This window comes from Protopterus annectens, chromosome 13.part0 (assembly GCF_019279795.1).
Source record: "Protopterus annectens isolate FY-2018-M chromosome 13.part0, PAN1.0, whole genome shotgun sequence".
Taxonomy (NCBI): Eukaryota; Metazoa; Chordata; order Ceratodontiformes; family Protopteridae; genus Protopterus; species Protopterus annectens.
This window is the reverse complement of record NC_056747.1, coordinates 876004314-876031206: the sequence shown is the minus strand read 5'-3', so window position 1 is coordinate 876031206 and position 26893 is coordinate 876004314. Positions and strand designations below refer to the sequence as shown.

The 26893-nt window shown below is 37.7% G+C and overlaps 1 protein-coding gene and 1 long non-coding RNA gene across 2 annotated transcripts in view; one reads left to right on the top strand and one right to left on the bottom strand.

The window, feature by feature from the left end:
- The window catches only part of LOC122787733 (protein rapunzel-like), a 555947-nt gene that overhangs the window by 43837 nt on the left and 485217 nt on the right, over positions 1-26893 (top strand). The gene's annotated exons all lie outside the window — the stretch shown is intronic.
- LOC122787734 overlaps positions 1246-26893 on the bottom strand; it is a 214221-nt gene continuing 188573 nt past the window's right edge. Inside the window, exon 2 of the long non-coding RNA XR_006362596.1 lies at positions 1246-9783. This is a non-coding gene — a long non-coding RNA (uncharacterized LOC122787734). The remainder of the gene's footprint in view (positions 9784-26893) is intronic.

Genomic DNA, 26893 nt, shown 5'->3' with positions numbered 1-26893 from the left:
TTTAATAGAAAGAATCTGGGTCACAGCTACAGGGTTCATTTGTGATTTCTGGGTAATGTCTGCATGGAGTTTGCATGTTTTTTTCTATGTCTGCATGCATTGTTCTTTGGTTTTACTGTGCTCCTTCCAACTCCTAAAACATATCATTTGACAGGCTATACTAAACTATGCATAAAGTTATATGTTGTATTCTACCCTTGCCTTTGTGGACAAGGTTATGGCTTTAAAGTGTCTATGAACCACCCTGCGTAGCTAGTAAAGAAACATTAATATAAAAGAAAAATATTTCATACAGTTTATATCATACCTATAAACCTTTACCTCAACAATTCTGGACAAAATCAAAAATAACTTTGGGGCAAAAGCCCAAAATCAGGACAAATTTTAAATAATGCTCTTATAAACTTAGAAAGTTACTAGAATAAGAATTTTTTGCAATAGCATGTATTTTCTGAAGGATATGAAGTATAAAAATCAAATGTTTGTCATTACTGTCTTCAGTCCTCAATGATTTGGCAGAAATCCACACTTTTTATGAAGTACAGAACAAAAATAAGGCAAATTATGGACCCGCTGCAAAATTTTGAAGAATTAAGAGTTATTTTTATAATACACTATCAGATTTATTTTCCAAGCAGTTTGACATATGACTTCAAATGATCAGGTTAGCATGTATATCTTCATTAATTATTCAATTACACTAACCACATTTTGTCAACTATCCAACTTACTGCTATCCGTTGCTACTATCAGTTTTGCTGTAAACTATAAACTGTTATGTCAAGCCTTTAATTACATGTTCACAGTCATTTAAAATAAGTATACTAGTAACTTAATTTTCATTTACTATATTTATGATATGGTTGATCCTGGTTGTGTGTCAGGATCACCCAACAACCATGTAACATACTTGATCTGCTTAAAATCTGTATTCATAATTAATCCTTCTCTAAATTCTCAAAATTTAAAGTTTGCACAGCATAAAAGCGTGTTTTATCCCCATTACTCAGTACTCTCCAATCTCCCATTATTATCTTTCGGTCTGCTAGTTGTGAATGAAGTTCTACAAAGATTTAAACGCATGTAATTATTAAAAAGCACACAGCAATCTGCACATATTCCTGTAGATGCTAAAGGATTTGAAAACTACTATTGCTGTAGATGATTATTCTTGGAGGATCTTGGCAAAGTAATAAAATGGCTTAATACAAGGACAACAATAACTCAATATCAAATACTGTAATGTTTATTTTGAAACTATTTATTGCAATTCAGCCAGCAAATACATTACACAGACACAAGTATGTTCATATTTCTTGTACTGAACTGCTGTAAAGATAGTCATATTTTGCAATGAAATCACATAAATGGTGCACAGCAGTACTTCCCTGATTCTCTGAAAACACATGTATCCGAGTTTATATGTTATAAGTAAAAGGGTTTTCTATTTAAACACCAGTTCACTAAAGTGTTAATTAAAATGCATTTACTCCTGTAACTAAGCAAAGGAGTTTTCATATGCAATACACATTACACAAGCAATGCTAATTACCTTGGAAACCAACAAAAGAGTAGTTTTATTTTGCATATTGGTAATACACATTTCAGTTTTAATACCTGCTTTTTGAAAATTGAAGACACAGTTTTTTTTTTTTTTACCTATAGTTACAGAAGTACAAATGCATTCTAAATATTTATACTGACACATGCCCCAAAGAACTCAGAAGATTTTTTCCCTATTTTTACAGTAAAATATGTCTATTATTGGGAAAGCACAAAATTCCACATACAGTCTTCCTCAGGGAGAGTCATATAGAAAGAAACAGTACAGACAAGTAAGAAAAGGTTAACAAAGCTTTATACTGCAAATTGGAATGGAACTTACTCAGGTTTTGTTGTCCCTGCTCAAAATTATATCGTACAGTTATGTCCTAAACTGATTAGTACATTCTAAAACAGCTTTTCATCGCAACTGTTATAGTCACTTTTTAAGGCATGCAGCATATACGCTGCTGACACATTCAATATGCCAGAAGAGAAAGACTCAGGTAGCTTAATCATGCTTGTACAAATTTCATACCACAAAAATAATCAAATAAAACATCAAATATATAACATAAGTTCAAGGCAGAATCCAGGATGTCTTACTTCCTGCAGACAAGGAGAGAGAAACAAACACTTCGTATAATCCTACTAAATAAAAACTCAATAAGCGGCAGGACGTTTTTAAACAGCTTGTCAGTATACCAAAATTCAGATGCAACTCTTATCAAGAAAAGAGAAATGTCTTGTTTTCAAAAGACTTAAATTTCCTGTAAAAATTCTTATTGAAACAAATATGTTTTACCAGTCACTGTAAACAATACAGGTCAGTCAAACTAGCAACCAAGCAGTACATTCTGCCATTTTGGAGCTACTGACTATCCAGAACTCCTTAGGTCATGTGACATCTGAAATCCCAAGGTAATAGAATACACTGGCTAGTCACAGCTCCCTCTCCACTACTGTACATATTGTATAGGGGAGACCCTTATAAGAACTTTAGTGATGATGGAACAGCCTGCATTGTACTGAACTGTTCTCTACTGAAAACATCAGACTTTATTCGTTGCAGTACCTTGCTTGCTCAGTAAGGATTCAGTAGAAGCCTCCGAAGTATAACAGGAAGATGCATTACCTAACCATGCCAAAGCATGCTGACAGGCACTGGTTTGTGAAACTTCAGGAACTACTAAACTGGGGGCCTCATGTCTTGGGTGAGAAGCAAAGAGTTTGATGCAGTCAACAGGAGCCTTCTAGTGTACCAGGATTATGGGAATCCTGCCTTACCCTCCTGAAGTTACAATACCACCAAAGTTATGTACACTACACATCAAGAATGACCTGAAGATGGTGTAAACTGATTCATCCTTTACACCATCAAACTATCTACACTTTGGTGGAAGGGTAAAGGACAAAGCCCTTGTGCAGAGTGAAGTTCCACAAGTAGGGTTTGTCATGTGCTACCTGCACACTGCAACAGTGAATGCTATGATAAACATCTACATAACATTAATGTATCAAGTTTGTGTCTGCAATAGACTGGAATTTAGTCATGCCTGTGGTGTGGCTGGATTTGGGTCAAACTTGAGCAGCTTGTAAAAGGTTTAACCTCTTTTAGATATGCCACTCTTGTGAGATTCTTGTGAGTTGTGTGACTGTCACACTTTTTTCCATGAGTGGTTAAGCCACTCATGGTTGACAACTGGTCTTAGCAAATTACAGTTTTTTTTTTTGGATTTCACTAGCTGTGGTATATTATGAAGAGACAATGAACTTTACCATCAGATGTAAAAGATGCACATGGATTGCTATTTCAAGTGAAATAATTAAAATTAGCAAAGAGGTAAAGGGAACATACATTGCAATATATATATTTGTATAATACAAATGTTATGGAATTGCCCAGTTACTATCAACTCAATAGATGTATATACTTTAATAAAAGAAGCCGTTAATTGTACGCTAGCTTTTCAATCCTAAGATGGATGCAGTAGAACAGTTACATATGGCCACATACATTCTAATTTTTATGGTGTAAAGTTTAAGAATGAAGCATGGCTGAGACTGGAAGTATTATCAGAGCTATGATACTCCAGAAGTACACAAAGACAAAAAAGCTGAACATAATCAGAAGTCAGCACTAGAGTGCAACAGAAGTGCCCAAGAAAACAGCAAGATTTTAATTAAGAATCATGAACTATTCTAATAACATACACAACATGCCTCAGCCTACACTGTTAATGCATTAAAGATTGATGAACATTTCCTAACTGTAAGACAGTTTTCATGGCAACAATGTTCGTCTGTCTACAATTTTAATTAGATTTAAAAATGGTTTTACAGACATACTAAACTGCAAGTGATGAATCAAATCTTAAATAGGTTTTAATTGCATTTAGACTATGGCTATTTCTTTGCTAACATCTAAGATCCCTCTTTCTTCTTGGGGTCTACTTTTGCTGGCCTCATACCTTTTCTCACATTAGGGTTAGTTTTCCAGAAGCTTCACAGCATATGGCTTCTAGGTTGCCTATTCCCAGAATACAGGTTTTTCCTTAACATTTTCCATTCTTCATCCAGTGATACTATATATCACATTGATTAGCCACAATAGCCACATTACACTAACAGCCAAAGTGAGAATAATGTGACTGGAACTTGAGTTTTGGTGCCCATAGTCTACCATCTCTTCTCCTGTTATATTTTGATTATTAATACTAGCCTCCTATTAGTCTCCAGTCTTCTCATGAGATATCTGTAGGTCCGATATCACCAGTTTAGTAGTACTTGGAGATGTTCTCTCTAGACACAACTTTTACAGTGGTTCAACAAACAAGTTTTTCTTGGGACTCTATCAGAGGTTGAGGAAGATGAACGGATGCCATCGCATATGAAAGTTACCTACTTTAATAATAATGAGAGACCAAATCCATTTTCTTTATGACTCCAACTACTCCCCCCCCCCCCCAGACATTTTGGTCTGGGTTTAGAAGTTGTTCCAGGGACATTTTTGTCTCCTTCCTTGGTTTCTTCTTTTCCTGTGCTCCTTTTTCCTTGAGCTAACAGAAGGCAGGGCTGCCATTATCCTGCTAGCCTCGAGTTCTAAAAGTATAAGAAAATGGACACCAATCGCATCACATCTGGTGAGCCTTCAATGTGCCTGCAGTTGCAGTGTGTGCGTGTGCGTGTGTGTGTGTTTGTGTGTGTGTGTCCGCATGCTATGTCTATAAACAGACACACATACATACACACACCCTGTGATGGACTTGTGTTCCATTCAGGATTCACTGGATTAAGGCATCTGCATTGTGTCCAATGAACAGAGTTGTGACCCAGAAAAAATGTATGTGGCATGGCTTGCAGTGTGTCACCTCAGCAAAGCAAGCATTAAATGTAGCAACTGTATTTAGCAGGAGACTAGTAGAAACAAAAATGTCAGTGAGTCATTCTGTAACACTAGCCAGCAGAATATACAGGAGCATTTATGTCAACATGAGCAGCTAATATGGATGAAGTCATACACAGTGGATACATCATTTATGACGTGACAATTATAAAAGGCTGACCCACTATCCACATTTTATGCTGTTACACTGTGCACCATTCTGCCATGAAATAAATAACCTCACCTGTGTGGCAGACTCAGGCTCACCATCCAGTCTTCATTAATATGCTTCACAAAAGAGACTCACACACCATAACAACAGACATACAGCTCAGAAACAAACTAGCATACGTGACAGAAAGTAGCCCATGCATGCTACAATTGGATGGTTGGTACACACAACAGAAGAGTTGCACAGGGTAAGTGACATAACTATTCATAGGCCACATAACAGGATGCCACTCTGCACCCTATCTGGGAATAGCAGAACAGGGGGTTAATAGCAACTTAAGGCACACAAAAGGATGGCACTATGTGCCAACAATTTCAAAAAGGAACAATGCTTGTAGGGCAAATCTCCATGCAATAATATAAACAAGAGGGGAGATATGCCTGAAGAGCACATAAGGCTCTTGAGGAAAGTCTAAGGGGTATTACATTCTCCTTAACAACCACAGCAGCAGTGTACTCTTGTCTCCTACAACAACAAAGTACACAAGGTGCAAAGGAATGAGTTCAGACAGAAGCACAAGGTAAACAGCAGCAGCACTAAGTAACTTACACTTCTGTGAGCATGAGCAAGGTCCTTAGGGGAGATGAATGGTATTGTATGTTGAAAGAGCAGTGCACCTTTGCATACACTATACAACAATAGGAAGCTAACTACTAAAAAGACAGTGCAGGAGCTGTGTCAGGCTGCAAAGTTGTACCAGACAGACCACCTTACAGAGATGTAATACTGTGTACCTTTTTACAACACTGCTATGCAGCTCAACTTAGGGAGGGAAATGTGCAACTGTACAAAAGAAAGATAAATAGACACTACAGTGATATGTCATGCTAGACAGTGTCTGCAGTGTGACAGATGCACAACGTGGTGCAGTACTGTGTTCCTTTTCACAACAGGACTGTGTACCCCACCTTACAATGATGCATCAGACATTGGATGATGTTTGTAGTATGACAGAGACATGAAGCGCACTACAGGGAGGGGAGACAAGTACACTATGCAACCTACAGAACACATGCATGTCCAAACTGCATCTTTCAGTATACAAGGACACCACAACATGTAGTGTGGTCCACTGTGTCTAGGCTCATATTAATGACTGGCCAGCAACCTTCATAAAGTTACATGCTACAATACCAGTACTCTTTTTTGTGTACAGCTGTGCATTTCCCTCTCACAGGGTTTTCATAAGTATTTGCTAATGATAACAGCCCTAATTATTGCTGTTGGAAGGTAAAGGTATAGAGCACATCCATATTATGGGTCCCACCCATATTTGTTGAAACATTTATACTGTTGCTGTTTCATGAAAATGCAACAGCAGAAATATACTGGTGAAAAATGGAAGTGCAGTCTGAGTGTGCCATGTGATGGATGGGCGGCTCACCTAGTAACACTATCACTGTGAAACTGACAAGATCACAAGCTGTGCTTCCACAGCTGTACAATGGGAACTCCAAGCTAGTGCACTTCTGAAACCATTTCATTAAGCAGGTATGGGAGTGAATATGACCATATTTTAACTGTTTTAACTGTAGTAATACTGTTACTTAAGTGGTATACGTCACTTACTCATATATTATACACAAGCTATCATTACACTAAGCAGTAGAATATTACTTCTGCAACAGTACTTGACAATTCTCTCCAATGGCCTTTCCGGCATTTCTCAAAAAAACATTTACAGACTGTCACAGCATTCTGTTCAATACTCTTTAGACATGTTTGGCACCTTAAAATGAAAGAACATAAGATTTATCTGTTTTGCATTTCTGTTGTATGTGTTATTTTAATTTGTGTAGTATATTCACCAAGTAGAAGTAGATCCTGTATTATATAACTGTTATCTTTACCTAAATATTTTATGGTGATTGGTCATTTTCAGCAAATACGCTGGCAAAACCTTGTGAGCAAGCTGTATTTGCCCATTCAACAGGTATCAGAGTTCAGCAAAGCATACCATATAGAGAATGTACAGATTCTACTGTAAAGTGAGATATGATGAATAACTTGGCATCGTTTTGCATTCATCTTCTAGTAGACCTTTTGATGACTGCTGTACTAGCTATACAATAATATTATATTCAACACATAAAACATCACTATTCCAAATTTAGGTTAATACCGTCTTGCAAAACCGTGTTTACTTAAACAGTATATTGCAAACAATTTTCTTTTGCAAGTATGCATGGTGAGAATGAATATTAAGGAAACCAGTTCCATTTGCTAAAATAATACTTCCAATTACAGTGGGAATTCCCCTCAGCTAATCTTTGAAGGATCAGCATGCACAAGTTAAAGGCACCTGCATCCGTTTTACAATAGAAACCAAATCAGCTAATGTGTTTCAATAAACATTCTCTGCATCATCAATATTCATTTCAGACTTACACTTACTTCAGGATACCAAAATCTACAAATAACTCTATGCAATAAACTTAAGAATCAAGGAAACTGAACAGATATTTTGCTACTCTAACAATCCAGTCACAGATCTCAGAACATTAACAAGAAATAATTGTTCTGGTATACTGAAGAAGTGTAAAATGATGGAAGACAAGCTACCATTCTTTGGTAAATTTCCCCTGCTAATTTACATTTTCAGGCACCTCAGATTAGACAATATTTTTTCCCGAACATAATTCTAATGTAGAGAAAACATTTTTAAACTATTATTCTTTACATTTGCAATAAAATGTATTACTCAGTTTGATGTTACACAGGGTATCATTTCTACTTGACAAAAATATCCAACATCTATGTAGCTCAGTCATGTCTCATACTCTGATTGCTTTTAGGTATGGGTAATAAATACATTGTTTCAACAGTCACAAAATGAAGTGAAAGACTGCTTTCCCATGAAAATGTATTACTGACGAAAACAGTGTGAATGGACACACATACACACACACACACACACACACACACACGATACTACAGTTTTCCACTTGTGTTTTGTATGGTCACAGACATCAGTTCAGTGATCACAAATTATTCACAAATAGTGAGACCACACAGACTTTGGGTTGGGACATGCATTTTCTTCCCAGAGGATGTAGGATGTCAGAGGTAGCATACACGAGTAAAGGACTGTAGGAGGGGAAGTCCCCCCGCCCTACAAAAAGTACTTTTAACAGGTCACAACTTTCTGATCACCAGCCTTATAGCTGCAATCACAAGAAAAAAGGTAAGATAAATAGGCAAGATCACTGCGTAAAAGTTGGACAAGTGAAACCCCATTCATGACTTACAAATAAAATACAGCGTCAATACATACTAGAAAACAGGAATGTTTTTCCACAATCAGCACTGTAGTTTCAATAACAAAGGATACTCACAGGAACAAGTACAAGTGTAGAAAGTCCTATTCAAAGTGCATTTTATGCCTCAGTGAAATTTAATTAAGTTATATCATTACAAACCACATATCACAGTTGTAAACAGAGGATACAGATCTACTAACATTAAATGATGCTCTGTAATAGGGTGGCAATGGGTGCTACAAATACAGACATAAATGGACAGCAATGAAACAAGCACTTTTAACCACAAGGACATTACAAGACGCTAGTTCGCATAACCTGAATTTGAATCAAGTGAGAGGAGTCAGTGAAATATAGGTTTTCCCAGAGAACACAAATTAGGAAGCTACTACATTGGTTTTAAACATCTGATCTTGTAATAGTGGAATATTCTGAAGTAGAATAACACAAAGGAAGGTGAAATCATTAAAAAAGGCGATTGTAGTCTGTTTTATTTCATTCTATTCACCAAATACATTAGGTATGTATAACATGCAAGCATTTTTCATATAAATTAAAACAAGCACTGTGACAAAATAACTGGCATAGCTTTTGTTTTTCTTAGCTGATTGTATTCTTAGCGGCATTCTCGAATGGCTTGTTCCATCTTCCTGTTGGCTTTCACTAGCCTTTCTTTCCATTTTTCAGATTGCTCCTCGATGTCTTCCGCATCAGTGATAGTCAAGTAGAACATGTAACAATTCAGGCCAATGCTTAACAGAAACCTTAAGTGGTCACATAAATTCATCATGGCATTTTTATCTCCTTTAGACCATGTTTTACACACTTTTAGAATTGGATCACCATACACCACATTTCCTACTACAAGTTTACAGAGGGCCAATAGATCTTCTTCTTGTCTCCCTTTATACATCTCAATGAATTTTTCTGTCTCTTTCTCAACATCTTCTGGTCTTGCTTTCTCAATGTTTAATAAAGCATTAAAGTACTTCTTCAAGAAAAACTCTATTTCAGACAACTGGTAATCACTTTTTTGTTTCTTAATCTCATTAAGCACATCTTGGTTTGCTTTGTAAATGTTCTGTAGCTCCATGTTAACTTTTTCAAACTCTGCACCAAGCATTCCTTCACCGTTATCTTCCATACATTTTAAAATCACTTTGCAAATGGATCCTGCAGGTCCAAAAAAGGGACAGATTGCAGATGCCGATGTACATAAAACTTCAATACACGTTAGTGCTATTTTCACACCTTTTCTAAGATTTTCTTTAATCTTCTTCTCATCAGACATTTTGCGATTGAAGAGGTGTCATTTGAACAATCGCAGGAATCTTTTGGTTTCCTACAGCTGCTTCAGGTTGCCACTGAAAATATACAAGGAAAAACACGGTTACACTACTCAGATTTTAAGACCTGCAGCAAAACAGTAAATGTCACATTAAAAGGATTTATAAGATGTTTGTCAAATGTAGCATTTTTTTAATTACTTTCTGCAGTCAATGTACAAGACTGGTTACAAAAACATAAGTTATATTGAAACACTTATTTTATTCTCTTTTTTTCCAGTTCTTAAAACTTGACTACTTTAAAAGCATACATTATTTATAGGTGCACAAACTTGACTGCTTTAAAAGCATACATTATTTATAGGCACACACACACACACACACACACACACACACACACACACACACACACACACACACACACACTTACAAGTAACTTAACAGCATTGTTTAAAACAATACAAAGATTATTCTTAGGGTGACCGTGTACACGTTTACTCCAGGATTGAAATTAACTCTCCTAAATAGGTGGCACTAAAGGGCCATCATGAAAGAGGCCTTGCTCTTCCAAGCTCTAGCCATCCAAGATAGTTAAATTAATATAACCTGAGCAGAAGACAAACCAGCTTCTGCCAAAAACACTTGGGCATGTGCTGTTACCTCCCAGGTTTACTCTGCCGACAGGTACAGCTATCTAGGACATCCAAACAGACTGGCTGAGAATATTAGAGGCAGAAATGAACATTTTTCTGTCCAATGTTACCAAACCTTCTACTAGAGCATTTCTATATGTAACGGATCAGTGGCCCCACCTCCACTAAGCCAAGTCTTACCAACCAACTGGTCAGAAGACAATACAAGCATATGGGCAAAATGACCAAATGTATAGCAATCTGACTCAAGAATTTTGAATAAATGACAAGCAGCTGTAGGGGGTGAAACAACTGAAGGAATCTGACAACTGGAAAAGAGGGAAAAAAACATACTTCCTCTGTCTGTTTTTATTGCACAGTCACTACTTGATAACTTGAAGCTGCCCTCTGCTCTTGTTAAAGTTTATTACAGGGAGCCATTTATTCAGCTGAAATGCAAGTACTTGGACTGTATATTCAAGTTCTATGGGGTATTTTACTTCAAATAAAAAGCGATGAAAAAGACAAATATCTGACTTTTTATGAACTAACCAAGCATTTGTTTTTTTTTTTCTCTAAGTAAAACATAACTCAAAAGTAATTATATTAGGTAGTGGTAGAGTGTGCAGCAACATGAAGATGGGGTGGCAAGGACCTGCCTACAAATAAACCACACATTTCAGACAAATGTGTGCTTGCAATGTGTTGATCACCACTATGTGCATTCGGTGCAGAATGTTCCATAGTTTTGGGAGACAACTCCCTCCCTGCCCCCATCATATCAATGTGTCATAATAAAACTGGTACAATCGTGAAAACAGAAACACAAAAATATATTTGTTCATCTCATATGTCCTTCAGACTAGCCACCCTTTTCCGTTTTATCTAATCACATCTTATGTTAAGACAGCTTATATCTCAGCCAATGGATGTAAATAGTTTCTTCCATCCTTGTCATATGCAACTTCCCTTTCCAGGTCCATTAAAATACACAAAACTCTAGGTTTAGCTTTCATACATATTACAGCATTATATTGATACACAATTCATTCTTTCATCCCTTTTAAATCTACTCACTAAACACCATGTTACATTATGCAGTAGCACACAATGGAATACACACAATTTGTGTCGTACAAAATGGTTACATCAAATAAAGAAATGTGAATGGCTGACATACTACTTAAAGAAAGTGGTATTCAGCAATTATATTATTTTACTTTATTTAATTGTCATTTGTTTACCAGACAGTTGGACTCTCAGTGCCCTTTTTCAGCAGAAGCCTGAGGAGAAAAGCTCCATTATGCAGACATCATGGACATCATTTGCATTGTTTCATCATTTACAGTCAGCTTAATTCATGAGCAACATCCTTGATATCAGTTACATCATTTAGTTTCAATTAAAATGACATTTACATGAGCCTCATATGAATAAAATTTTAAGGTAAGGAGTTAGAGCAGCCCAAATCAAGGAATGAGGGGAGGAGGCAAAAGAAATAATAAATGAGATGAGATGCTAGAGGAGGGTACAGCTGTCACAACAGTACATTAACTTTTGTGCAGCAGACAGTTATGGCACAAATTTATACATAGCTATATTAACACCGGTTTAACTACAGGCGATGCAGGTGCAGAGACATTTATCTACCAGGTGTTGCTTTAGTAGGCATTTAAAGTCTTTCAGGTTGCAGGCTGTTCTTAAGTGGAGTGGGATGGTATTCCAGTGATTAGCAATGCAGTGTGAATACTGGAGTAATGATTTTTTCAGTGCAGCATAGAAGTCTGTTAGTACTGTAAGTATTAATGATGGAGTGACGAGATGGGAACTTATCAGGATTACGCAGTAGTATGAAGGCTAGAATTAATTGTGAGTACAACAGAGAATAACTTAGTTCTATCCAGTTTAGTTGTTTTAGAGAGATGCAGTGATGTGATTTATATTGTTGGGTGGTTGTTACTTTACTGCAGCATTGTTCTAGCTTGGAGAGGCATAAATCATTATACATAGGGTAGGGAATACAAAAATGTGCCTATGTTTTGTCTAGCAGAGTCAGTAAGGTAATGTTTTACTTTACAGAGGCAGCCTAGCTTTTGTTGCGTCTTCTTTAAGGCTTGCTGAAGGTGAAGATCAAATTTCAGGTGGTCATCTCTAATCACACCTAGTAGTTTGGTGTGGGATGCCAGTTCTATACTGCTCTTATTAGATGACAGTACAATAAAGGCAGTTTTTTAGAGGAGAGAGTTGGGGGAGAACAGCTGTAGTTTAACTTTGTTTAGGATTCAGGAGGAGTTGATGAGCTAAGCTTCTATGGAGGAGAAGGATTTCTGGGCAAGTGTTCGTAACAGGGTTAGTGTCCTAGCAGCACATATTAGATTGACTGTGTCAAATGCCTTGGATAGATTCAGACATTGGGCTGAGGTTAGAAGACCTGAATTTATATTGTGATTTATTACATCTGTGAACCTTAAAAGGTCAGGGTTCTACTGTGGTTGGGCTTGAAACCATACTCTGGGGGAGAGAGGAAGTTTATGAGAAGTATTACATGTAGTAAGTTAAGAGTGAATACATCTTTCCATGATTTTGGATAAGGTGAGAGAATGGTGACTGTTTTACAGTTTGTGGGATTGGTGAACCATCTGCCTTTATGGAGTGGTATTATGTAGACTTTTTTCCATAAGGTTGTGACATATTTTTCTTGGACAGAATGGTTTATTAGACTCGAGAGAGGATATGGAAGGCTATCTGTAGAAAATTTGAGGTAGTCAGATGGGAGCTGGTCAAGGGGCAGTGGTTGTCGTCTTAAGGGTGTGAATTTATGTTTTTTTTACATGTTGATGTTAGCACTTCAGTGAGTGTGAAGGTTTGTTGTGAATTCAATGATTGGGATGGGATGGCTGGATTTGTAGTAGTTTTTTTCATAGCAGGGAAGTTACTGTATTTATAAAACGGGAGTTAAACTGAATGCATGAGTTATTATGTGTAAGAAAATCCTAATTACTGCACCCCCAGCTTGCATATCATACCCAATGACATCCTCATGTTAACCACCAGCAACCTTAAACCATCCTATCACTTCTAAAGTGATTTATGACTCATCTCAGCAACTCCGGCAAAAATACAATTTCCTGGAAATTTCATCATAATAAATATGGAAATGGGTAAAAGGCTAAAATGGCAACCATCCTAAAGTTACCCCAGCGACAGAATGGGCGAAAATGAAAAAAAAAAAACAGCACTACAATTACAGCTGGTGTGCTCTCCAACTACGAAAGAATGCAGGTAAATGCATAAAAATCAACAGCTGGGCCTCAAGTTCAAAAAAAGAAACAGTAGAAGGAAAAAAATGAATTTAAACCTGAAATGTAGTATTTTCGGGCACCCTAGGTAATGTACCAATACAAAAAATGTGTTAAGTCCAAACTAATGATGATGAGCGACACTCAGCAGCAGGCTAATGTGATCTAACATAGAACTGGAAAATGTGTTAAGTCCAAATGATGATGATGAGCAACACTCAACAGGCTAATGTGGTCTAACATAGAACTGGAAAACAAACTACATAAACAGCATCAAACTGAACTGAAAAACACACACAACAAAACAAACGCAGACCGATATGCCCAAGTGGATAAACAATGCAAGAAATGAAAATAAAGACAAATAGTGCATACTTTGTCTTTGCCTAACTATATGGCCTGTAAACAGCTTTTATACCACTTCATTGATCTGGTTAACTAAGTAAAGACGCACTGGAAAACTACCTCAACAAAATTTTTTTACTAACTGATGCAACCACTTGAAAACCTTTTAGCTAATCGCATATAAAAAGTGGTATTATTTGTCTGAAGTAGTTCTCTAGGTAATACTGGATGAAAGCATCTGCATTTTATTAAAGTTTAATAAGGGTTTGAGCTATCTGGTCTCAAATGTAGATTATTTCATTTTCATTAGAAATTTAGGTACATCAATTTCAGTGCAAAAGGTACTGTTCAAAAGAAATTAAGCATTTTAAAAAGAATAAATACATCATCAATAGCTCATTTTGATATCAAGACACTGAATTTTCAATGTTGAGAGCAAGAGAGAGTAAGTGAGAAAAAAAATCTAGTACAAGATGAATTATCAATTTTTGGTGACCTGGAATTGAAAACAGTGCAAATTAACAACATCCTCTGAAATAATTATGGAAAAAATGAAACATCATTTAAAGATTTTAACAAAATCCTACGCCCAACAAAACTCAGTTTTTATAAAGTCATCATCATCATCTTCTTTTGGCTGTTCCCATTAGGGGACGCCACAGCGGATCATCTGTTTCCATTTCTTCCTGTCCTCTGCATCATGCTCTTTCACACCAACCGCCTGCAAGTCCTCTCTCACCACATCCATAAACCTCATCTTAGGCCTTCCTCTTTTCCTCTTACCTGGCAGCTCCATCCTTAGCATCCTTTTCCCAATATACCCAGCATCCCTCCTCAGCACATGTCCAAACCAATGCAATCTTGCCTCTCTGGCTTTGTCTCCAAACCTTCCAACCTGGGCTGACCCTCTAATATACTGATTCCTAATCCTGTCCACCCTCGTCATACCCAGTGCAAATCTTAACATCTTTAACTCTGCCACATCCAGCTCTGTCAATGCCACTGTCTTCAACCCATATAACATAGCTGGTCTCACTACCCTCTTGCAGACCTTCCCTTTCACTCTTACTGGTACTCGCCTGTCACAAATCACTCCTGACACTCTTCTCCACCCACTCCATCCTGCCTGTACTCTCTTCTTCACCTCTCTGTCATCTGCAAACATCATAGTCCATGGGGACTCCTGTCTAATCTCGTCTGTCAACCTGTCCATCACCACTGCAAATAAGAAAGGTCTCAGAGCTGATCCTTGATGTAATCCCACCTCCACCTTAAACGCATCCGTCACTCCCACCGCAGACCTCACCGCTATCACACTACCCTCGTACATATCCTGTACCACTCTTACATACTGCTCTGACACTCCCGACTTCCTCATACAATACCACAACTCCTCTTTAGGCACCCTGTCATAAGCTTTCTCTAAGTCTACAAAAACACAATGCAACTCCTTCTGACCTTCTCCGTACTTCTCCATGAACACTCTCAGAGCAAACATCACATCTGTAGTGCTCTTTCCTGGCATGAAACCATACTGCTGATCACTAATCATCACGTCCCTTCTTAACCTAGCTTCCACTACTCTTTCCCATAACCTCATGCTGTGACTGATCAATTTAATCCCTCTGTAGTTACTACAGTTCTGCACATCACCCTTATTCTTAAAAATCGGTACCAAAACACTTTTCTCCATTCCTCAGGCATCCTCTCATTTTGCAAAATTTCATTAAACAATCTGGTTAAAAACTCCACTGCCATTTCAACTAAACACCTCCATGCTTTCACAGGTATGTCATCTGGACCAACAGCCTTTCCATTCTTCATCCTTTTTATAGCTATCCTTACTTCCTCCTTGCTAATCCATTGCACTTCATGATTCACTATCCCCACATCATCCAACCTTCTCTCCCTCTCATTCTCTTCATTCATCAACCTCTCAAAGTACTCTTTCCATCTGCTCAACACACTCTCCTCGCTTGTAAGTATGTTTCCCTCATTATCCTTTATCACCTTTACCTGCTGAACATCTGTCCTAGCTTGGTCCCTCTGTCTAGCCAATTGGTACAGGTCCTTTTCTCCCTCCTTAAATGTCCAACCTTTCATATAACTCTTCATATGCCTTATCCTTAGCCACCTCTCTCTTTGCCATGTACCTCATCTCCTTATACTCCTGTATATTTTTCTCATCTCTCTGACAATCCCACTTCTTCTTTGCTAACTTCTTTCTCTGTATACTCTCCTGTACTTCCTCATTCAACCACCATGTCTCCTTGTCGCCCTTCCTCTGTCCAGATGTCATACCAAGCACCTTTCTAGCAGTCTCCCTTACTAGCTCTGCTGTAGTTACCCAGCTATTTGGTAACTCTCCATTGCCATCCAGTGCCTGTCTTAACTCTTCCCTGAGCTCCACCTCACAATTACCCTTTTTCAATTTCCACCATTTGATCCTTAGTACTGCCCTCACACTCCTCCTCCTCTTCTTGATCACCAACGTCATCTTACAAACCACCATCCTATGCTGCCTAAGATATAATCCACCTGTGTGCATCTTCCTCCACTCTTGTATGCCACCCTATGCTCCTCCCTCTTGTTAAAATACGTATTCACCACAGCCAAAATCCACTACCATCTGACCTTCTGCATTCCTTTGTTTAACACCAGACCTACCCATCACTTCTTCATCCCCTCTGTTCCCTTCACCAACATACCCATTGAAATCTGCTCCAATCACCACTCTCTCACCCTTGGGTACAGTCATCACGACTTCATCCAACTCGCTCCAAAATTTTTCTTTCTCGTCCTTCGCACACCCAACTTGTGGAGCACATGCACTAACAACATTCATCATTACACCATCAATTTCCAGCTTCATAAACATTACTCTATCCGACACTCTTTTCACCTCCAAAACACTCTTAGCATACTGTTCCTTCAGGATAACTCCTACGCTACTTCTCCTCCCATCCACACCATGATAAAACTATTTGAACCCACCTCCGATACACCTAGCCTTACTCCTCTTCCATCTGGTCTCTTGCACACACAATATACCAACCTTCCTTCTGTCCATCAAATCGGCAAGCTCTCTCCCTATACCAGTCATACTGCCAACATTCAAAGTTCTGACCCTCACTACCACAGTCCTAGCTCTTCTCATCTCTTCCTGCCTTAGGCCATGCCTGTCACCTCCTCTCCTCCTTCTGCCAACAATAGCCCAATTTTTGCCATCACCCTGTTGGCTAACACTACTGGTGGCGGTCATTGTTAATCTGGGCCTCGACCGATCCGGTATGTAAATATTTACTGGTGTCCGCATGAAATAATTTGGCCAAGTTTTACGCCGGATGCCCTTCATGATGCACATCTCCCCATTTATCCAGGCTTGGGACCGGCACAAAGAAATGCACTGGCTTGTGCATTCCCAGTGGCTGGGTTTCTATCCTTATAAAATATTGTGTCTTCCGGCTTTTCCCGGTGAGGGGTCGCCACAGCGGAACTCCGCTCCACTAATGATTGGCAGTCGATTTTTACGTGCCGAGTTGCCAGCCCTAACTAACGCACAACCTTCAAAGAAGGTACGCCCATTCACGCATGTCTCCACACAGAAGACACTCTAGCTGAGAATCGAACAGAACGTCTTACTGTGAGGCGACAACGCTACCGCAGCACCACCACCGCAGTCTCTATCAATGAAAATACATATAATAATCTTAGGAGAAATGGAGACTGCAGGTTTACTGTTTCAGTAACTCTCCTCAAAGAATAAGGTTATGGGAAATACCTTACATATAACTGTACTTTCTTCTTTGAGAACAGTAACCATAGTGGGAAAGTATAACATCTTGGTAGATCACTAAGCCGTGTTAGCTGGACAAGTATAGGATCCTTTGCAGTACAGATGTCACAAAACCTGTCATAACTGTGGACTTTGGAAAGTGGAATGTCTTGTGAAGGTAAGTTCTCTAGAGCTTCATGTGCATATTTACTTCTACAACAAAATTATAGATGTACTACCACCCTAATGGAGTGTGTGATTATTAAGGGTTATTATTTTTGTCATAACAAAACCGTCACAGTGGACCAAAATTTAGATCATAAAACAACAACCACCTTCTTACTTGACCAGAAGCTTTTTCACTTCCTTAAATGAGACCACAAACTGTTTTCTTTTTTCCTGAATTTGTGTCAAATCCACACTGATGTAGTCAACTGCAGTAAATGCAAGTGCTGTCCACCATCATTCTGATAGTCACGTAAGTTGTCTGAAAAACTATCACTATAGGAATCATACAGAATACAAGGCTATTAGACCAGACGCCATGTGTATCTTTTCAATAACCACCTTCAGGATCTATCAACCTTTTCAAGGGGGGCAAGGGCCTGTAAGTCCTGGAGTGTTTGTTTGTCTTTTTTTCGGCTATTCCTGGTTAGGGGGTCGCCACAGCAGAACTCAGGTCTGTTAATTATTGGCAGTAGTTTTTTTATGGTGCCGAGTTGCCAGCCCGATGCCCAACCTTCAGCGAAGGCAAGCCCATTCACGCATGTCTTTAGGAGGCCACTCGACTGCGGGGAGGACATGCAGACTCCACACATAAGGCACTCCAGCCGTGAATCGAACAGGAGTACCTCTTGCTGTGAGGTAACAATGCTACCACTGTACCACCGTGTTCTCCTGTAAGTCCTGGAGTGTATTCTAGGGTAACCATCCAATCGTCTAAGCTATGTCTGAAGGCAGACAGAGAATCAGACTGCTTGACATGCAAGGCAGGAGGGGTCTTTTCCACAACAAAGTGTTGCACTGGGTAATGAACCTCTCTCTCCATTTAGTTTTATTTATTCCCTGATGTACATTCAGATCTCTTGTTCTAGGTGTTGGCTATACTGTTTGATGCATCAATGAAAAAGGAAGTCTCAGACAACAGGTTCCCTTAGGGCACAAAAATAAAAAGGCACAAGTCTTTTTTCAAGACTCTTTATGACACAGCACAGGAACAGTGGCTCTAGCTTTTCCTGATGGCCAAGAATTTTAAAGCCTGAGATTCTCTTTGTTGGGAACCTCTGTAATGTTTTGACATTTTTGATCAAACTAGTAGTTACATGCCAAAGGATGCATTATATGCTATAATGGGACTAATCAGTGAAGAGTACAGGGGATCTATTAACTTCCTTTCTTTTGGAAAAAAATGCCTTTATGAGTAATTCTGATATACAGAAGTACTTTCTGACTACAGTTGCTACATGGTGATCAAAGGAGAGGGAGCAATCTACCCACGTATCCAGGTCTCTGATGACAGACTTATTGGAGAGTAGATGGTCACTGATGCAGTAGGTTGTAACAATTTGTTGTTTTCCAAAGGAGATGATTCTGCATTTCTTAGCATTTAGTTTGTGCTCTCTCAGTGCAGCATACGTTAACACTTGACAGTTCAGCTTATTATTTGTTGATTTGCAGTCATTAGCGAAATTAGTCAGCCCAAGTTCCTTGTTTTCCATTTTGAAATCAGAGAAATAAATGCCAAAATATAGGGTCCCAAAGGGAACACCACTGGTCACCTTTTTCTTAACTAAAGAAGCTTCACTGACCCTGACAACATGCATTCTGTCCTTGAGTTTATTTGCAATACATCTTATCACACAGGGATCTATGTTTAGGGCTATTAATGTGTTTACAATCCCATTGTGCAATATGGTATTAAATGCTTTTGCTATGTCAAGGCAGGTAGCATGAACAGGGTGACCATGGTCTGTGACTTGTGTAACCATTTCAAAGAAGTTCACAAGAGTAATGAGGCATGACCTGTTCTTAACAAATCTACTTCATTGCAGGTTGAGCCTGCCTGGTTAATGAGATCAGTGATGATGCTTTCTATGGCTTTGCAGACAACACTAAAAAAGCTAATGGGTTTACAGTTGCTTGGGTCAGTTGTGGGGCCACTCTTATGAAGGGGGATCACCACTGCTTGGGAACACAGCCTATGGAAGGCTTGGATTAATCAACTTAAGTAGGAGATCAGTCAGAGCTTGCATGACACCTGTTTATAAGACAGCCCTGAATGTTGTCAAGATTCATTGAAGTATTTTTGGTCTTGGAGAGATTTTAAGGATATGGTCCTTGAAAACTGGATCAGTCTTGAGTGACACTTTCACTGCGGAAATCCAAGTAAGACAGTTCACATGAAATCTTAAAACTGTGACACCTTTCAAGGTAATATAACAGCAACTAGAAATGTCTGCACTATAGTTGTTCAAAGGGAAGCAAATTCAACTTTCCAACATAAACTTAATATCCAACAGAGGAGAACTAGGGCTTCATGGAGGTCTTAAGAGATTAACTGCTTTAAGGAAAGCAGTCACAGATCCCGCGAAGCTGGCAAATAAGGAAATATAAGATGTGAATTAAATAATTTATTTAACTTGTCCAATAACATAGGAACTGGAAAAATAAAGGATCTAGGGTGTGTACTATAATCCAGGGGACCAACATCTTCTACTTCTGAATTTATCATTTTCTTGTTTTATATATTTTGACTTCTTTTATGAATGGATAAAGAGCTGCTATTAAAAAAAAAAAAAATCAAAACTAAATGTTTCATGGCAGCCATACTTCTCAAATGTCCAGATCCCCTCAGAATATCCAGGCTTTTATCTCTTATTTTTTTGGCCTTTTGCTCATAAAATCTGAGGCTTTCTGTCAAATCAAGGAGGACAAATGTCACTAAATAATGACACACTTTTGAGTTTTAGACTTCAGACATGCAAAACACGTTATTCTAGTAATTTTCTAAATTTATAAAAGCAATATTTAAATTCTGTCCCAGTCCCCCATATTGATTTCTTGCACTTAGAGGTTGAGTTATGATGACCACAGATTCAGAGTGTTGAGACTGGGAAATGGTGCTTATTTGGCCTAGTGTGTTAGTAAAGGTTTCTGTAGAGGTGATGGCCATGGTGGAAAAGTGATGAGACTCATTAGCACAGAAAACCATGGTGGTGTTGGCCAAGAAAGAGCTACTAGAATGAGACTGTAATTGTCTTGTTTTCCCTTGACAAGGATCTGCTAAATTGGATAAAATGGAAAGAAAGTACAGGTGGTACCTCACAATTCAACCGTATCCATTCTGGAATGGCAGATGAATTGCAAAACGGTTGAATTGCGAGATGCCATTATGGTTTAATTTGTTCCCGGCCCAAACAAAATTAAAAAATACATTTAAAAAAATGTAGCTCACAATGATTTGAAATGTAGAACATCTCAAATGGAGGAGAGGATGTGGAGGAGGAATGGAGGAGGAATGGGGGACTACTGTACATTCCTAAAACTATGGCTCACATGTCACATACAAAATTTATTTGATGTTAAGTCCTTCTAAGAATGCAGGCCAACATGTTTCCAGTCCAGCTAAAATTCATACTCATTACATTATTGCGATAGCAGTTATGAAATGAATATCTATTGTCTCTGATTATTATTGTTTTATTTAGTTCACTTTAATATGATATAAATTATAACTTAAAACATCTTGCAACAGTTTCCTATCCACACCCCCAAAATAAATAATAACACAATACATTGCATACTACTTGTCTTGCCTCATTCATTCAGGTGAGTCGGTATCATAAACTTGTGCCCATTCTCTCTGCCCAGCCCCACTAGTCACCATATTTACACTATTTACAGAGTCCACTTAGTCTTTACTTGTTGGAAGAGGAGTCTTCTTCACCTTGTCTTGCCTGTTCCCTCTGCTTTTTGGCAGGTGTAGATGAAAAAATTTGTCCAGGGTGACTTGTCTCTCCCTCTTTTTCAGGATAGTCTTGAAGTGATGAATGACTGTGTTGGTAAACACATCCATCATCCTGTTGATGTCAACTGTGTTGGACTGCCACTCCTAGACTGCAGCCTGCACCTTCTTCCAATTGAATAAAAGTTCTTTAATGCAAGCTGTTGGCATAGGTCCTTTTTTCCTGGCATCTTCATCTTCTTGGAAATTTCTTCTGAACTGCTCATTGCAAAGTGCTGTAAGTTCCTCCACTGTGAGCTCGTCATCACGGTCTTCTAGCAGTTCTTCTACATCTGCCTCATTCACCTTCCCCTATCTCTAGGTGCTCTGCTGTGGAAACAATGTCTTGCAGCACTTCAGCTGCTTTAGCTGCCTCATTCACAATTTCACCCTGAAAAAAGGAAGGAACCAGTTTCCTCCAGGTTGCACCAAGGGCTTTCTGCAACACTTCATCATCCCAAGCACTTTTGATGAATGATATGGCATGAAGAATGCTGAACTCAGTCTTCCACAGTTCCTTCAGTGTTTGACCTGAAGAATGGGTCATGTTGAAGATCCTTGAGAAGAGTGTTTTTGTATACAGCTTCTTGAAGTAGGCATTGACTTGTTGATCCATGCACTTGTGACCTGGGATCCTAGCTTCTTCTTGGGTTATGTACATCGTCCTACTTGGCAATCTCTTCCAGAAAAGTCCCGTTTCACTGCAATTAAAAATCTGTTATGGCAGATTGTCTTCTCTATCAATTCTTCAAATTCCTTGACAAATTTCTGTGCACCTTTTTTGTCAGCATTAACTGCCTCTCCTTGACTCAGAGCACTGTGGATGATACATCTATTTTTTAAACCTGTGGAACCATCCTCTACTTGCGTTAAATTCTTCTGTTTGCTGTGAGCTACTTCCTGGAATTTTTTTTTTTTTTTAGGTCTTCAAAGATGAGCTTAGCTTTCTCACAGATCATGGTCTAAGTTATTGGATCTCCGTTTGTTTGCCTCTCCTGGATCCAAACAAGAAGCATCTTCTCCATATCTTCATGAATTGTTTTTCTGTGTTTGTCCAAAACCTTTGTTGCTCCTTTTTGACACCTTAGCACCCATGATGCTATCTCTATTTTTCCCAAATGTTAAGACAGTAGACCTAAGCACACCATACTGTTCTGCTATTCGTTCTATTTTACATCCTTTCTCAATTTTACCTATGATTTCTTTCTTCTTTTCAGTGCTCATCCCACTTATTTTTTCCTGCCAGTGTCACTCTTCTTTGGGCCCATTTCTTCACTTCTTCACAACACTTAAAAGAAACAACTGCACTATACAACACAACAACAGAAAACAATGAACAACTTTTTCAGCCTCCTTTCTGGGTCGAATTGCAAGATGGTGAATGAATTGTTGGATACCCTCATGGTAGAAAGTGTGGTTGAATTGTGAAACGATTGAGTTATGAGGTGGTTGAATTGTGAGGTACCAACTGCTCACATCAACCTTTGAATCTACCTCAAAGAAAAGGCAAATATTTTCCTGTCATGGGGAATAAGAAAGCACACGGTTCTGATCTAACTGCAGCAACGTGGAGTAAGCAGATCTGCATTTAGGATGTTCTTCATCTGTACATTGTGATGATCCAGTTTCCATCTGTGCCCCTTCACTTCAGGTAGATGTAAACAATTAATGTGAACTGCTGAAAGACACTGGTTGAGTTACAGTGCCCTCTCCTACATTTGAGATGTACCCTTGCAGAACTGGAATTGACTGGTCATGTGCCATGTTAATGTTGTAGTGGATGTCTTGACCTAGAGTTGTCTTGGCAGAACTCTGGCCCAACAAGGAAAAACAATTATGTTTTGCTTTCTGAGGCATGTAGACAGTGGAGCCGTCTTTTGGCAAACAATCGCAAATGGCAGCAATGAAAACTGAAAATGATTCTGTCCTATCTGACATCGGAAGTACTTCCTTTTAGATAGTCTACATGGAATGTAAAAATACTCATTTTAGCTCCGACATTCATCAACAAGAGTTTTGTTCAAAAAATGGGAATTAATTCTTTAAAGTCACCTTGAAAGCTCCTGATTTTTAACAAAGAGTTGTTCAGATTTGAGAAGTCTAGAAATGGTCTTGAGTCAGAGTTCACAATGAAGGATCTGTGCTAGTCCTAAAGCTTGAGTACCCGCAAAACTTGTACTGGACCAATAAAAGGCATTATTACATCATGTGTGTGTTTCAGTCTCTTTGTGTCCTCTATTAGTGGACCAACGTAGCATTTCTATTTTTTCCCCATCATGGCTGATACCATAGTTCGCCATATGCTTAGGTAAAACAATCCAAGAATGCATGAATAAAACATAAGGAAGTACTTATGAAGGATATAGAGTAACAGGGAAAAGAAACATGCTATTTATTAAGTACATTAGGTAGCTTGTCCACAGCTAAGGAAAATGGCAAACTACGTTGGACAGATAATCCTTATATGGTAAAATATTGTGCATTTAGATGGCTCAGCAGCAAGTCAATCAGTTCTAACCTCCACATTATAACTATTCAACTACTTCAAATACCATCCCTGAAGCAAAAGAGGTAATTAGGGTCAATGATTCGAGATCAGGTTCATCTTCTGTGGAAGATCCAAAGATGAAACACTATTGTGAAAGGAGACATATTCATTAGGTAAAGCTTTCAATGTGATACTCCTGCCATCTAGAGGTCAAAATGAGGAATAACACCAGAGCACTTAGAAAAGAAAACATCTAAATGAATAGTGCCTGCAATACAAAGCAGAACAATAAAATATGTTTTCTTCTTAAATTTCTACATTTAGCTGGCATTAGGGTTCATTTGAAATACCAGGTATGCAGAACTAAAATATTGCAACTGGAACTGTACTGCAATAAACCACTGTTTAAAAACCTGAGCAAAACAAAGAAAAACAAAACACATTTCACAAGGTAATCCCTCAAAAATTTTAAGTAAGGAAATTGTAGAAGCAGAAAGCATGTTAATAAATGCCTGTAAGCAACTATAAAAGTAAAAAGATGATAGATTTCTGTACAAACTTCTTTCTGCTGAGAGGCTGTAAAAATGAGGTTGGGCTAGTATACGTAGACATGCCTTATTGTTATTGATTTTGGCTTTGGACCAAGATGAACTTAATGTGTAAATGCTGTTAGTTTAAAATTAATTATTTGTGACTCTTACTCTGCATTCCAAATCAAGTGATTGGATCACAGAAGCAAGTTGATGGTATATTTTTCTCTATAACAAAACATGCAGCTCATTTAGATTCAATTCGTTATTCTCACTCGTGAAAAATAAACAGAAGGGATAGTGTGGTGTCTTCCAATCAGGCATTAAACTGATGGCCACAGGTCAGCAAACTATGGTTTCTCGATCAACACTGTCCCAAAATGGAACTGTTTACACAAATAATGAATAAGCACATTACATTTATGTGAACTCCTGGGTATAAGTAATAGTTAAACAATGATATACAGCACCCATGGACTTTAGTCAGCATTTTGCATATGTGCTACACTTAAAATCCCATCTCCATACAGCTTGACATTAACATCTTCTTACCCAAAAAATAAATAAATAAATAAAGACGGTGTGGTGATGGAGTATTTTAGTCATGTGTCCTTTTCTTAAATATACCTAAACTTTCAGCTGATCTAATCTCTGCAGGCAGCTTGTTCCATTTTCTTCCAGCTCTGTCTTTATAAAGGACTTACTCAGCCTGTCATAACATATTGTGTCTAGCATCACAACCTAGTCCTTTACACAACATAATGAGCAACAAACAAACCAAACTAATACACAATGCTGAAAACTCAGATGGAAAACACTCAAAGCTCAATAAATGTATAAAATTAATTTTAATTGTCAAAACATAAAACAAATAAGGACTTTCATTTAAAAGCATACAGACTTCTTCACATAAAACTTGCCAAGTTGAAATTTGCACTTAAACAGGCTTTTAAATCACATGACAACTCCACTGCAAAAATGGCTCCAAACTCTTAAAGCAACAGTCATCTAAAATCGCGATACAAATTTTATTCAACACAAGTGCTTTTTGATTAACTCAAGCGTTAATAAATGACTCTTAAAATTACAGTAATATAATAACATACATAAAAAAATACATGAAAATGCATAATAAATAAAAAATGCGAACATAATCATCTTTCATATTCTTTCCTCTTATGTAAGCACTGTATTGATATAACTTCATTTAAGTGCAAATTGGCAAGTTTTATCTGAAGAAGTCTGTATGCTTTTATACAAAAGAGCTTATTTGTTTTATATTTTGACTATTAAAGTTTGTTTTATGTGTTTATTGACCTTTATAGAACAAAATTTTGGACACATTCCAGTTTTGTTTTTAATCTTACATACTGTAGGATAAAAAAATAATCCAAACTCCAGTATGGGTCTCACCATGCTCTTAAATAATGGCGATAAGATAGGGAACTTATAGGAAAAAAATCAATGGAAATATGATCTTCAAATGACCAAAAGATTATCAGTTTTATTGACAAGCATTACATTAGATTGTCTGTAATCAAAACACCTAAATATACACAGGCATGTTGTTATTCAGTCATTCCCAGTACATATGGATATTAAAATTTTTTTCCACCCACATGTAGTATCTTGCACTTTTCATAGTTAAGAAGGCATTTTTTGCTTAACACCAGTTATACAAATCATTAAGGTATAGCTATAGATGCTTTTTTTCACTCCATGAGGACCTGCTGACTAGCAACTTTAGCATCACCTGCAAACTTTACAAGCCAGCAGTAAACTCCACATGGTAAGGTGGACATGTATGTATGCATGTATGTAATGTATGTATATATCTATATACATATCATGCACACACACACACACATATATATATATATATATATATACGTATAAATATATATATATATATATATATATATATATATATATATATATATATATATATATATATAAATATATATATATATATATATATATATATATATATATATATATATATACACACACATACATACACACACACATATATATATATATATATATATATATATATATATATATATATATATATATATATATATATATATATATATATATGAAAAAGGTAAGGCTC